Genomic DNA, 13,737 nt, shown 5'->3' with positions numbered 1-13,737 from the left:
ATGGCATAAGGGTGAGAAAATCCATTTAGGGTGAGCTATCCCTTTAAGTCCCGTTGGCGTAACCTGAGGTTAAGTGCCTTTTTCATCGTTCTAAACTATCCCATGCACTGCATTTCCCTGATAAATTAAATCCTTTGGTCAAATGGGGTGAGCCAGAATTAAATATATAAATATATGTAACTTATTATTTTTTATTATTTGTAGAGCTGCAGGTGAATTGGCCCTCTGCACTCTCAGAAATAAAGGTACAAAAGCTGTCACTGGGGTGGTACCTTTTCAAAAGGTACACTTTTGTACCTATTAGGTTCAAATATGTACACTTAAAGTACTAATATGTACCTTTAAGGTACAAAAATGGACCCTTTAGGTACAAACATCTACCTTTTGAAAAAGTACCGCCCCAGTGACACCTTTTGTACCTTTATTTCTGAGAGTGTGGGATTTCCTCCAGGGCTCCAGATGGTTGGTGGATATGTGGTGCTGAGGACCAACAAGTTCACTCTGTCTAGCCAGATGTGTACGTGAGTAAGATTAAGAAACAAATGGGAGAAAAGTCTAAGATTAATACCATTTGTCTAGTAACTGTCAGTTTAAGTTGGTGAATTCAGCGTAGACTCCATTGATTTGTTTTGAGCCTCAAGGAAGGTGTTTCTGTGTGTGACTACCAAAATATAATTAATCAATGCAACTAGCAGGGTTTCAAGGCCTTTGAGTAAACATGAAATAACATTGCAAGGCCAGCAGACACTTTGAACATGGTTGGTAGTATTTGTTACTGTCCTTGAGAAAATATTATGCACATTTCATGCAAGCCGCACAAAAGCACACATCAGTTTAACTCCCCCATTCTATGAGCTATATGTAATCACACACATTTATGAATTGATCCTCTCATCACTTTAGCTGATGAATTGTATTTTAATGACGCTAATCAGTCCAGTTTCACCTCAGGAGTTCACTTCCACCTCGGCGACTTTGCCAGTTAATGCAGCGCAACATGTCATGAATATTTTCAGAGGCTGGCTGTTTTGATGGACAACCGCCTATTTCAGTGTGAACTTCCACCATCAGAAATAGATGATGATATCTGACGATATATCCACATTGACCTTTTTTCCAGAGTGATATATATATATGTAAAAGTAAAAGAGCCTTCCTTAATATCAACAGTAACACCCACACCAGCTCATTTTCATATAAAGTGGCCTCACAGGATACATTTCTTTGGATAAATGTGACTCTATGCCAAGATTTTGCCCTCACTGACAATGCAAAGCTTCAGGTTGTTGCACTTCTTTAGGAGGGCATTTAAAATATCTGTCTCTGTCCTTGACATATAGTAAGTGGTGGTCTAAGGCTTTTTTCTTTGTTAAACCTTTCATATTAGTTACCAGCCATATTTTACCATTAAAACCTGTACCAACAAATCCAAAGTTCTGTCATGAAACTCTAGATGGCGCTGTCCGATAGGTCTAACTCAATCTGACATTATGACATCATTATCACATAGTGCAGCTGATTGGCCCTTTTGTATCAGCAGCCAGTGAGTTTGCCGCTCAACATCCAAATAGTGCTAGTGATTGCTGTAGCAGTTGCATTGTGCTCAGAAACCCTCCGCCTTCCCCAGGTCCACCTGTATAGATCTGCTACATGGTGATTCATGTATGCTATATATGGGGGTTATTTCATATATAATGTAGTAGTATTTGTTACATGCTCAGAGCAACATGTTGTATGAAGGTGTATTGGCAGTAGGAAGTCTCGGTACTTGCTCTGCTACAGCAGCAATGTAGCAGATCTATTCCTCCAAGACCAAACATATTAACTTTGCCATGTACATTACCATGCCAAACCCTCAGAGAGTTGTTATGATAGAACTGTATAAGTGATATTCAATATCTCTTTAGCTTATGTTTAATTTAAATCCCACTGCACGAAGATTGAAAATTATTTTATTTTTGGAAAAACTTTACACTTCCTACCTGGAGTTTTTTATTTATTTTTTTTTTTAGTAATATGCTATTTAGTTAGTTCAGTCACATCACTTACTGGCTTTTTGTCTTTATTATACTGTGCCACAGCTCTGATGTTCCACCTGGACTTACTTTATGAATAAATTCACAAAGGTTTTTTTTAATTTTTTAATTTTTTTTTATTAATTTATTTATTTTTTATCTGAGGAAGTTTGTAGTTTTTCTATGATAAACAGTCTTTGAGAAACCGAGTGCTCCATGAACTGTCAAAACTTGTGATGGAAGAATAAGCGCAGGTGTCTAAAGAGGTGAGGTTGCTTGGTGAATCTCACAGTATTGTTTGTTTTTAGTAAGAAGCAAATCATCATAATAATAGCCACATTAATGGTTCCATCAGTTACTGTCTTGCTAATTCATGCTAAAATTGTAGCACAAATGGACCGTGCGCTGCATTCTGCAGTCTTTTGAAGCCATACAATAGCTTGTGTCAGGAACAAACCAATGTTTTGTTCCTAAGTTGTTATTTAAAACCATGTTCTTCATAAAATCTGGCTAATTAATGATACATATGAGAAAGCTTCATGTGTGTAGTTCGGTCTGGCTGGTTTAAATATAAGGATGTGGATGAGATTTTAGAGCTAGGACTGAAGATGCAGCATTATTGCTCACTGTGTCTTTGTTTTTGAGAACTGTGACAATGACGCACATATGTCTAGAGAGCATAAACAGTAAATTTCTTGGAAGCATGTCTCATTAAAAAAAAAAAAAAAAACTAGAAAGAAATACTAATCAGCTGTTCAGTACAGTCTCATCTTCATAGACAGCAGTGATGGATGTCATCCCTTGCCATTTATTCTCAAACTAGATTTGTCATGTCCTCTCAAAGTGGGTCAGTTTGTAGACCAGAGTAAATCCATTTAACACCTTTTTCAGTGTCTTACATGAACCACTACGAATCAGCAGACAGAATCATTAAATAGATTAGAGCCTTTCTCCATCCAGGCTAATAACCAAATGACACAGTGTATTTGATCCAGTTTATGTGGGTATGGGAACCCTTACTGACATCTTTCGGAAAGCCCCGGGCAGTATTGATGGGAATGAGTCAGGTCGCTTTCACCAGCGCTGACAGCTTTGAGAGGTCAGCGCTAATAAATAAACTCGACATCTACGAAGGCAAGCTAGTCGAGAGCAACAGCTTATCAAAAGTGAAGACATGCCGCTCAAAGTAGGTCAGGACGACTCATCAAGCAGCCTCTGGCCCCGTGTCCTCCATGGCTCTTACGAGCCGGTCGGGTGCGGGACAGTCATCGGGATGCGACGTAGCTGGAGGGAGACACATCATGCTCCTCTCAAATGTCTCAGTGCTGAAGTGACAGCACAGGTTTAAAGGAGTTCTGAAGTTCCCGCTCTCAGAGGTAGTCACTGAAGATTTCACCCCACTCTTTTCTTCATGTAAGGCTCCAGCTACTGCGCTGAGGTGCCAAGGTCCTGAGGGCATCCGCCTACACTTCTCTAGCGGTGGGGATTCATCAGCAGGCCTTCAACCGTGGGTGGAAGAGACTTCTTAAAGAGTCTTTATTCTAGATGTTTTCTTTTTTTGAAAACACAAGTTCTTCGCTGTCTGTCTGCGACTTACAAAGAAAAATGTGAGCGCTTTAGCACATCCTGGGAGAAGACTGGCGACTTTTTTTATAAATTGGATCAACGGTGAGGGCTTGTAGACAGAACAATAGTCTCAGTTTAGTAATTGGTGAGTTATATTAAAGGGTTTATATTGTGACAAATCACCTTGGTCTTTTGAGATAAAAAGAAAAGGCAGGTTCATACTGTGCCAACATTTCTGATACTCTAAAGCTGGCTGTTGTTAATGCTGGGGAACAAGTTCACACTGACACAACAAACATCTCCAATGTAAAGAAAATAATCTTTAAAGAAAGTTCCTGTAAAGAAACAGGTTACCGATGAAGTCCTGCTTAATGCATTGTGAATTATATTTGTAAATAATCATTAAATGTTTAACTGTTTTTTGTTTTTGTTTTTTCCCCTTCCATTTCCCTAAACTATATTGTTTAACATTTGCGATTCTTTTTTTTTTTTTTTTTAATTTAGAAATTCAAACTTTTAAATAATTTTCATAATGTTCATACCTAATTACTACTCATACCAAAATCCCACCTGAAAATCAACTTTTAAAAATAACATTTATTTTGATGGCGAAGTTTATATCTTAATAGAAGACTGAAATGTGTTTTGTTTTCTTTATTAATACAGGACATTAATGCAATAAAATGCACTACAAATAAATAAATATATCATGATCAATTGAAATTGACAGCTATATTTTTTCTTCTCCATTGAGGCAGTGCCAGTTAGGCACATTGGTTTCTATGTTGAGTTGGCAGGAATGCCATGTCATGGCAACGGTTCACCATGATGTCAGATTATGTTAGAGTCTGCTGGAGTCTTTTTGGAAAATCATACCAGATTGCTCAAACATTCCAAAACCTGTCAAGCGAAGATTGAATATGTTTAGACAGTGAAAACAAACGACAACAGGCTTGACATACTGAGCCAACACAACCCAACAAACCTTGGATGTTGGTGTTTGTTGATGTGTTTGGACAGTTTGAACTAGACTTAAGCTGCCAAATGATTCATTCTGTAGCCCTAGTGGCATTTTAGTCATGAACGAATTAGTGTTTTTAAACAAATCTTTTAGGTGAAAATAGTGATTACTTTTAAATAATACCATAATAGATTCAATCAGCTAAAGGTGTATTATAAAGGGATAGTTTGTCCAAAACAAGCAATTCTGTCATCATTTACTCACAGATGGAATATACTCTGGAAGTCATTGGGGCCCATCAACTGTTAGGTTACCGATATTCTTCAAAATATCTGATTTTAGGTTCAATGGGAGAACTCTTGCAGGGTTTGAGCAACTTGGCAGTAAGTAAGTCATGACAGAATTTTTATTTTTCGTCTCTTTAACTTTTTCTTTTTTTTTTTTTTTAACACAGTGAATTCATGCTGATATGCAGTTGAATTTCGGGCATTAAGATGTGTGTTATGCACACACAGGAAATATAATAGAGTGATCTTTGCGCAAGAGAGAAACAATCAAACTCAGACTTTCAGAAAAAACCTGCTCCTTGCTCCAGGCAAAATCATGTAACTCCTCTCCCCCCTCTGCGCTGCAAACACACTCTTGTGACTACTCTTCCCTGCTCTCTCCTCTCTCTCTAGTTTATCTTTCTGTTCGTGATTTTGGCTGTGGCATTTCCGGCCAACTATCTGATGGAGTGTTATGAGTGTGAGGTGGAGGGTTTTTGGAATACAATATAGCACATTTAATGGGGGAGTCACACACTAAACTATCCGTTACCATCAAGTTTAGCAGCAGTGAATGGGTGCCGTCAGAATTAGAGTCCAAACAGCTAATAACATACATCACAATAATCCACAAGTAAAAGACACTACTCCAGTCTATCAATCCATGTTTGTAATAAACAATGTTATTTTTGTTTATCTAAAATAAATACAATAGGAAATTGAATTATTGAAATATAGGCTTAATGTACAATTGAGGTAGTAATGAGGTCATGTCACCATTATTTATTATATTATTAAGCATTATTTTTCAGTGATTTAACACTCTGGAGTCAATTGTTTTGTTGAAAGTACACAATGACACATTTTAATAATAGAAAATGAATTAGCTTGGAAGTAATCTTCTTTCTTTCTTTCTCTCTACACTTGTAAGCTACATTTTATTATACTTTTTTATATATCATATTTGCCAGACAATCAGAATCAAGTATTCTATAAGACTGGTATTGTACTAATTTATAGAGATCATTTTTTAGCAACCATAACTGGTGATTTGAAAATGATTGAATTAAATAGGTGATTTGAACTTAAATAGGCCAATCACAGCACTCTGATACTGAAGAAAACAGTAATTAGCAGTTTGTTTACATCCATAATCGTGATTAAAGCAACTGAGCATCCAGTTAATCAAACTAATATATGTTTTCCAAAAACGTTCATAAATTCATATTACTGTAAAGATCAGTTGGTGGATTTTGTAATGTCTAATCACACACTGTTTTCCTCACTGAAATTAAGCTGTACATAGCCATATATTAACATTGGAAGGCAAGAACAGTTTGGACTCCAGCTTTGACTAATTATAGATAATTTGGCAAGCGAAGAACATTCAGGCTCAATGTTCCTGGAACAGAATCGCAGAATGACAATTTTTAATTATTCCTATTAGTATTTTTGAAACATCACAGTAATGGTGGGGAATACAGTGCATATCTGTACCAGCATTAGCATATCATTCTGTTTGAATGTTGAATTATTATTATTATTTTTTATCTTATAAGGTACCTACCAAATAAATAAATAAATACAATTTATTGGTAACACTTTAGGGTAACACTTTATTTTAAGGTGTCCTTGTTACACGTTACATGTATTTACTATTATAATAACAGTAAATTATGCATAATTACATGCAAGTAACCCTAACCATACAGTAAGTACATGTAGTTATTTAATATTACTCAGTACAGATGTTACATGTAGTTATTTAATATTACTCTGGTCTGATGAAGAGCCTGTTTAGGAGTTTTTGCAAAATTAGGAGTTTACAAGTCATACAGACATGGCCAAAAATATTGGCACCCTTGGTAAATATGATCAAAGAAGGCTGTGAAAATTAATCTTCATTGTTAATCCTTTTGATCTTTTATTTTGAAAAAAATAAAAATCACAAAAGTATAACCTTTCATTGGATAATAAGAATTTAAAATGGGGGGAAATATCATTATGAAATAAATGTTTTTTATTTTTTTTATTTTTTTTTTTTAAATACACATTGGCCACAATTAATGGCACCCTTTTATTCAATACTTTTTGAAACCTCCATTTGCCAGTTTAACAGCTCTAAATGTTCTCCTATAATGCCTGATGAGGTTAGAGAACACCTGAGAAGAGATCAGAGACCATTCCTTCATCCAGAATCACTCCAGACCCTTTAGATTCCCAGCTCCATGTTGGTGCTTCTTCTCTTCAGTTCACCCCACTCATTTTCTATAGGGTTCAGGTCAGAGGACTGGAATGGCCATAGCAGAAGCTTGGTTTTGTGCTCAGTCACCTATTTTTGTGATAGAATCCATGATGCCATGTGTCTAAACAAGATGTCCAGGACCTCCAGCAGAAATATGGGCCCACAACATCAAAAATGCTTAATTGTACACATGGGGTACTTTTTATCCCTGTGTTCACCAAACCCATCTTGACTGTTTGCTGCTAAAAAGCTCTTTTTTTGTTTCATCTGACCATAGCAGCCAGTCCCATTTGAAGTTCCAGTCGTGTCTGATAACTGAATATGCTGGAGTTTGTTTTTGGATGAGCTAGGATATTTTTTTCTTGAAACTCTCCCAAACAACATGTGGTGATGTAGGCGTGTAACGCAAGTGGCAGGACACAGTATACGTAAAATACTTTATTTTACAGAAGAGTCAATAGAGAACCAGGAAGGAGGATGAACGGATGAGTATAACTGTCCTTGGAAGTCTTCTTAGCATCTCGAAGCAGAGAATTAACAGACTGGCATGTCTTTACAGGGATTTGAGAGGAACAGAGACACATCGACTGGGCACACTCCTCAGGAAGCTGGAGACGAGGGGAACCAGGACATTCACTAAGGAGGAACAGAAAAAGTAACTCACACAAGTAAGTCTCTTTGAGATCTGTACAGCGAAGGAGAGTCCACTTCGTAAATACGAGACCGGACAAATGTGCTGACTCCGGTGTGCACCTTTGTACTGGCTGCTGATGAGGTGATTGAATGAGTGACAGCTGCAAGTGATCAGAACTCCGGTGATAGTTGTGTTTGGGTGGAGGTGGAGTCTGGCCGTTCTGTGACAAGGCGCTGTTTGACAATTTATTTATTTTTTTGTCAAATTTTGTGATTTTTTTTTTTTCAAACTCTCCTTCTCACCGTGCATTAGGACACACATCCTCTTCCAGGCAGTTTCGTAACACTTTATGTTGATTGGAAATTCTTAAGTATTGCCCTGATTGTGGAAATGGGAATTTTCACTGCTCTAGCTCTTTTCTTAAAGCCACTTCACTAATTTGTGAAGCTCAATTATCTTTTGCTGCACATCAGGAATATATGCTTTGGTTTTTCTCATTGTGACTGATGATTAAGCGAATTTCAGCTTTGTTTTCCCTCCTATTTATATTTCTGTGAAACAGGAAGCCATGGCTGGATAATTTCATGTTCACAATCACCCCGGAGTGCTCAAAATTGTGAATATGAATGGGGATATACTTCAGAGATATTTTACTCATAAGAATTTCTAGCGGTACCAATAATTGTGGACAATGTGTATTAGAGAAAAACATTTATTTCATAATGATATTTCTCCCCATTTTAAATTCTTATTATCCAATGAAAGGTTAGATTTTTTTTATTTTTTTAAAGATCAAGAATAAAAGATCAAAAGGATTAACAATTCAGATTAATTTTCACAGCCTTCTTTGAACATATTTACCAAGGGTGCCGATATTTTTGGCCATGACTGTAGGTAATAGCGATAATTTGAACTTAAAATAAAGTATGACCCATTTATTTTGCTCAAAACAGTATTCGGAATATTTGTAAAATATTTTATTCAAAGCCCTATGAATTATGTCAAAAAGAGTTATTGTGTTTTTATTATTTTATTTTATTTTATTTTATTATCTGAACTTAAATGAGTCATCAATATTTCTGGTCCAAGTGAAATAAGGTAAATTTCAAAATTTTAAATGTACAGTATATTCTATAACGCACAAGCATATAGATTATCTCAAAGATAATAGACATGGACTGAAAGAAAGCCACATTAATTACACATTAATTAGTAGATGATAAACAAACAATACTAATTGTATTAATAATCAAATGAATGAATGAATGAATGAATGACGTGAAGCTGTAGATAAAACAAAGATTATTGGTATACATTTTGCAAGAAAACACAATTTCAGTCTTACTAATTAAAAAAAAAAGAAAAACAAAAGAAAACTGGTCTTTAAATTAACGTGCTTATTTATTTATTTATTTAAATTTACCACCAATTTCTGAGTGAAATTTGTTTAAAATGAAATCACACCCAATTTTCCTAAATATGTAGAATGCACAGTTCTGATGATCAATTTTGATGATGTTCAAAGTACACAGATATTTATATGGTATTTATTTTTGATTGTAAATTACCAGCTGTGTTCTTCTGACAGATATATAGGCTAGACAGAGAAGGACAACAGGTAAATCTCTGTACCCTTCAAGCAAGGAGCACTTGATCTTAAAATCTGGCAGTGTTTGCTTGTATAATTGCTTGCATACATCAGCAAAACCGCAGCTCTATCAATTTAAATAGTTGACCTTCAAAATGTGAAACTCCACGGGACAAACAGGCTTGTTTTGGAATTATTTAACAACTATTGTCATAAGTTTGAGGGCAGCCAAGATGATTGCAGTCAAATCATTTGTTATGATTGTTGATCACACACACACACACACACACACACACCTATTTTGGGCAGCCCCGTGCTGCCACAGTCGGACGGACCGCACATCCCTCTTCCTGACGGCAGGTTTCGGCGTTTGCTATTTTTCAGCTGTCGGTCCACTTTTAAAAACTCAGACACAGCTACTTGGCTGATCAAGTCACACACCATCAGCTAGACAAGAGTTTGCTTTTATCAGGCCTCCATCTTAATTACACTTTGCTCGTTAAATGCAGGAGCGTCTGAAAAAGGGTCCGGGCTTTCGTTCTTTTATAGATCTTTTGTGTGTGTGTGTGTCCAGTTTGAAGGAGCCAAAAGCTGAAGATGCACGGAGAGGTTAAGCAGGCATCAGCACCGAGGGCCCATCTGCTGGGCCCCTGTGGACGGGTCAGTGGCTTGATGAGGGCCGTTCATAATCTCTAGCGCAGCAGGTTCTGTCAGAGGTGTGTGGATGGGTTGCAGTGACATGTCTTCTCTCAGCAGGGTGCCGACAGGAACCAGGTCTAAGCAAGCAATAACTGGCTGATCCATGCCAGGACGTGCCACCCTGTCCTGCCACTGCCACTGCCTAAAGTCATCAGTTCCGCCAAGTACAAGAGAGGAGGAGAGGGGCAAGGACAAATCATGAGTGGAATAAGAAAATAAAGTAGCCGAGGTCAGTAGTTTGGGTAATTTCTCAAATAAGTACACTTTTGATTACTTAAAAAAAGTTTTACAGCCTTAAGGTCACATTAGCAAAATGTCCACCTTTAGGTCGTGGTAAACATGTCTTTGTAAAATCTAACTGATTTACAGATTTTCCTAAAGTAAACATAAGAATAACATTAATATTGTTAAAAATATGTTACAGTAAGATGATTTTAAGATGATAAACATTTATATGTATCACCCCTTCAGCACTGCATTGTATTGTATGTTTTGCTTGTTTACAAACATAAGCATTTAAATATAATCTTACAAAGACTTACTAAGCTTATTTATTATAGTAATTTGCTATATTGTTATAAAGATCTAATTGATTTGCATTCTAATTTATCATAATTTCATTATATATTTTTGGCCATATAAATATCAGCAACTACACCAAACTGCATATTTTGCTGAGTTTGGGCCTCTGAGTTTGGAGTTTGGGCCTCATTTAATATGATCTCCATATTTTCATGCATCATATTATTTTAGCCATAAAAGCCTGATATAAATATGACTCCCAACAAACAACACATATGTAAATATATATTTATTGATTTGTTTGTTTCTACAGATTCAATAGACAATTTCATTTAAAATATGTATTTTCTATAATTTAATACATCAGGCTTTATACTGTAGGGTTACTATTATTATGTGTTATTCTTTGTTAACATGCAGATTGTTTTTTTTTTGTTTTTTTGTCTCATATTATGAGTGTTGCTTTTTTTATAATGTTGACAGCAGGGATGTTTGTTTGTTTGCCTTTCTTTTCTAAAGACTCAATAAACTATTTAAATGAAAAAAAATGTATATATATATTTTATTTCATATATCAGTCTTTATAGAGTTAATATTACTTGTTATTTTTTTGTTTGCATGCCGTTTGTTTATTTATCTCATACTATAAGTGTTGCTTTTTTAAGACATTGACAGCAGTAATGCATGTTTGTTTATTTATTTATTTATTTTTGAGAAATAGCCTTGGCCATACTGTTCTGAATTAAATTCTGAATTAAATTTTAAATAGTTAGACTGGATACAAATTCTAAAACTATGAAGTGGAAATGACAATTTCCCCCTGGAATTTATTTGAGAGATTAAATGTTAAAATGTTAAAATGCCTAATCAATATAACACATCAAATGTTACACTTCAGTACTTTTTAGGAGTAAATTCATCATAAAAATAAGGGAGAAAAACGGTTTAATACTATCGTAAAGCATGCTTTAAAATTAGAATTCTGCGCCAACCTTTTAGACAATGGTGGTAATAAAACTGCTGGTGCCCGAACATCATCTCAGACAAGAGAAGCAGAATGACCCTGTGCTCGAATAAGTCTTGGCAAGGAGTTAATTCCCAGACCGCCCAAAAATGAGCTGCCTTTCTGCACCACAGTGGGACACTGCAAATGTCCCACATATGCTTTATCAGTACAAGTGAGCAGTTGATACTGTTTCCCTCTCACTCGGTGATAAGAGAGCCTGCTGCTCTGCGGTATGTTCCCATCGCCTCTCCCTCGTCCCCCCTCTATCATTTCTATCCAGGCTGCTCGCAACCTGTTTTCCCAAGTGCCAGCGGCCAGGCCTGTTCTGAGGATGGGTTTACTGTGTCTCAGCCCCTAGAGATGCTGTCCGTTTGCTGGCTGGAGGCCTAGTAACCGAGCCTGGGCATCCATCCCTCCCCTCCATGTGCTCGCTGATGTACTGGGGCCCTCCTGCCTGTCTATCATGCGAGTGGAGTTATGTCTCCTTCCCGCTTGGACGATCTGTCGACTGGGCAGAAGCGTGTCATCCGCCACGCAAAGTCTCCCATTTATAGCTGTTTTGCTGTACGCAGACAGATCCAAGCTGTGGTAATATTCATGCTAGGCGGTGACAAGGCCCCATGTGCCAGCAAACAGGCCAGACAAACTGGGCCATATGGAGGCTTAGCGGACGGATTTCGGAGTTAGTCGTCTGTTTTGCTTGTTGGGAATGCAAACATGTTGCCATGATTCCATCCTCTTTATTTGCATATGGGCTGTAATATTATATACTATTTGGTTTGCTTTCAAGGGTGAAATGCAGAAGAAACAAAATGGTAAAAAAGGCTTTAGTTAAGAAGTTTTAGGTAATTGTTTCTGGACACCAATACTCAGGTATAAACAGTTATCAGAAAGAAACTGTAGTATTTGGACCAATCAGACACACAATTTTGCATTTGATTTAACAAACCAATTAGTTATTAGATTAACAAATAGTCACAGACCCCTCACCCAATACACATACTCGGTGCCAGTATGTCTGTCAATGACTTCAGACCCCCGGTTCCATGGCAACCAATCTGATAACACTAGTTTTATTGATCAAAGGAATACGGGCAAAGAAACACTCACTTAATTTCCCCTTAGGAAAATGGACTTTTCTCTAATTAATTCATAGGAAAACCTTTATTTGAATTAACACACATATCATTCAGGTCATTCTGTATATTATTACTGTTCTTGTATATGTTTTTGTGTATTGTATACTGTTTTATGCATGCTTATGATAGATCACTTGTTAATATCACTTTAACTCATACCATGTTTGGTCTCTATCAGTTCGTCTTCGGATGATCTAATTGAGAGTGAATATTACATGTTGATACCTATGCAACATATTAGTGTCCTAAGAATCTTTAATAGTTTGTATATCAACTTCCAATCAACTTTATGTATATCTTTTGTATATCAACTTTATGACAAAGGGTCATAAACCCCTCCAGTATTTCCAAACTCCCGCTTGGAAATTCTGCTTTTCTCATTGGTCAAGCCCATCCTGAGAGGCGTGACTCTTCTCAGACCTTAAAGGGCTCACGCACAGTTCCGCCTTCTGACTTCTGCAAAAGCTCTTCTGCTAAATTTCCGGATTGCTGCCCTTGTGGAGAGCCTGAGCCGCTAAGGGTGTGCCCGGTGGGCTCCAACATATCTCAGTCGGCGGTTCTTATCAGATACTGAGAAGATGAGGATGTGAGCTAGAACGCTTCTTGACCCTTAAGTTTTTGTGCCAGGCCTTGCAGCCTTGACTTTCCATTCAACCAAAGGTCCTCGGACCTCAGATGATCTCTTTCTTAGCTCTTTTTCACTTTCTACCTGGGAAGGAACTCCCAGTCGCCACCGAGCCAGAATAACATATTTTGGAATTCATCACTCTTCAACCCGGGAGAACGTGATTGCGAGTCCAAAACCTTGAAACCATCAAGACTTTTCATCCAAGACTGCATTCCGGACACGCACCAACGACCAAGGAAGTGCAAGTATGGTACATGTAACTAAACTAAACAGAGGTTTAGTATAGGTTATACACCCCGTTATAAACGGCGCTGATGATTTTACTCAGGTGGTTAACTGACTCTTTCCCCCACTGCATTCTGTTTTCTCTAATGGCTTCGTTCATCCACTTTAGCTCCCCTTTTGTATATACGCGTGAGTGTATGTATATTTGTTTGTTTGTTTAGATTAGTTATGTGTGTTAGCGTT

The 13,737-nt window shown here is 37.0% G+C and overlaps 1 long non-coding RNA gene across 1 annotated transcript in view; it reads left to right on the top strand.

The window, feature by feature from the left end:
* The window catches only part of LOC131553873 (uncharacterized), a 36,869-nt gene that overhangs the window by 5,942 nt on the left and 17,190 nt on the right, over nucleotides 1-13,737 (top strand). Inside the window, exons 2-4 of the long non-coding RNA XR_009274284.1 lie at nucleotides 7,613-7,721; nucleotides 9,850-9,935; nucleotides 10,032-10,203. This is a non-coding gene — a long non-coding RNA (uncharacterized LOC131553873). The remainder of the gene's footprint in view (nucleotides 1-7,612; nucleotides 7,722-9,849; nucleotides 9,936-10,031; nucleotides 10,204-13,737) is intronic.

This window comes from Onychostoma macrolepis, chromosome 14 (genome assembly GCF_012432095.1).
Source record: "Onychostoma macrolepis isolate SWU-2019 chromosome 14, ASM1243209v1, whole genome shotgun sequence".
Taxonomy (NCBI): Eukaryota; Metazoa; Chordata; class Actinopteri; order Cypriniformes; family Cyprinidae; genus Onychostoma; species Onychostoma macrolepis.
This window is presented reverse-complemented; position numbering and strand designations above follow the sequence as displayed.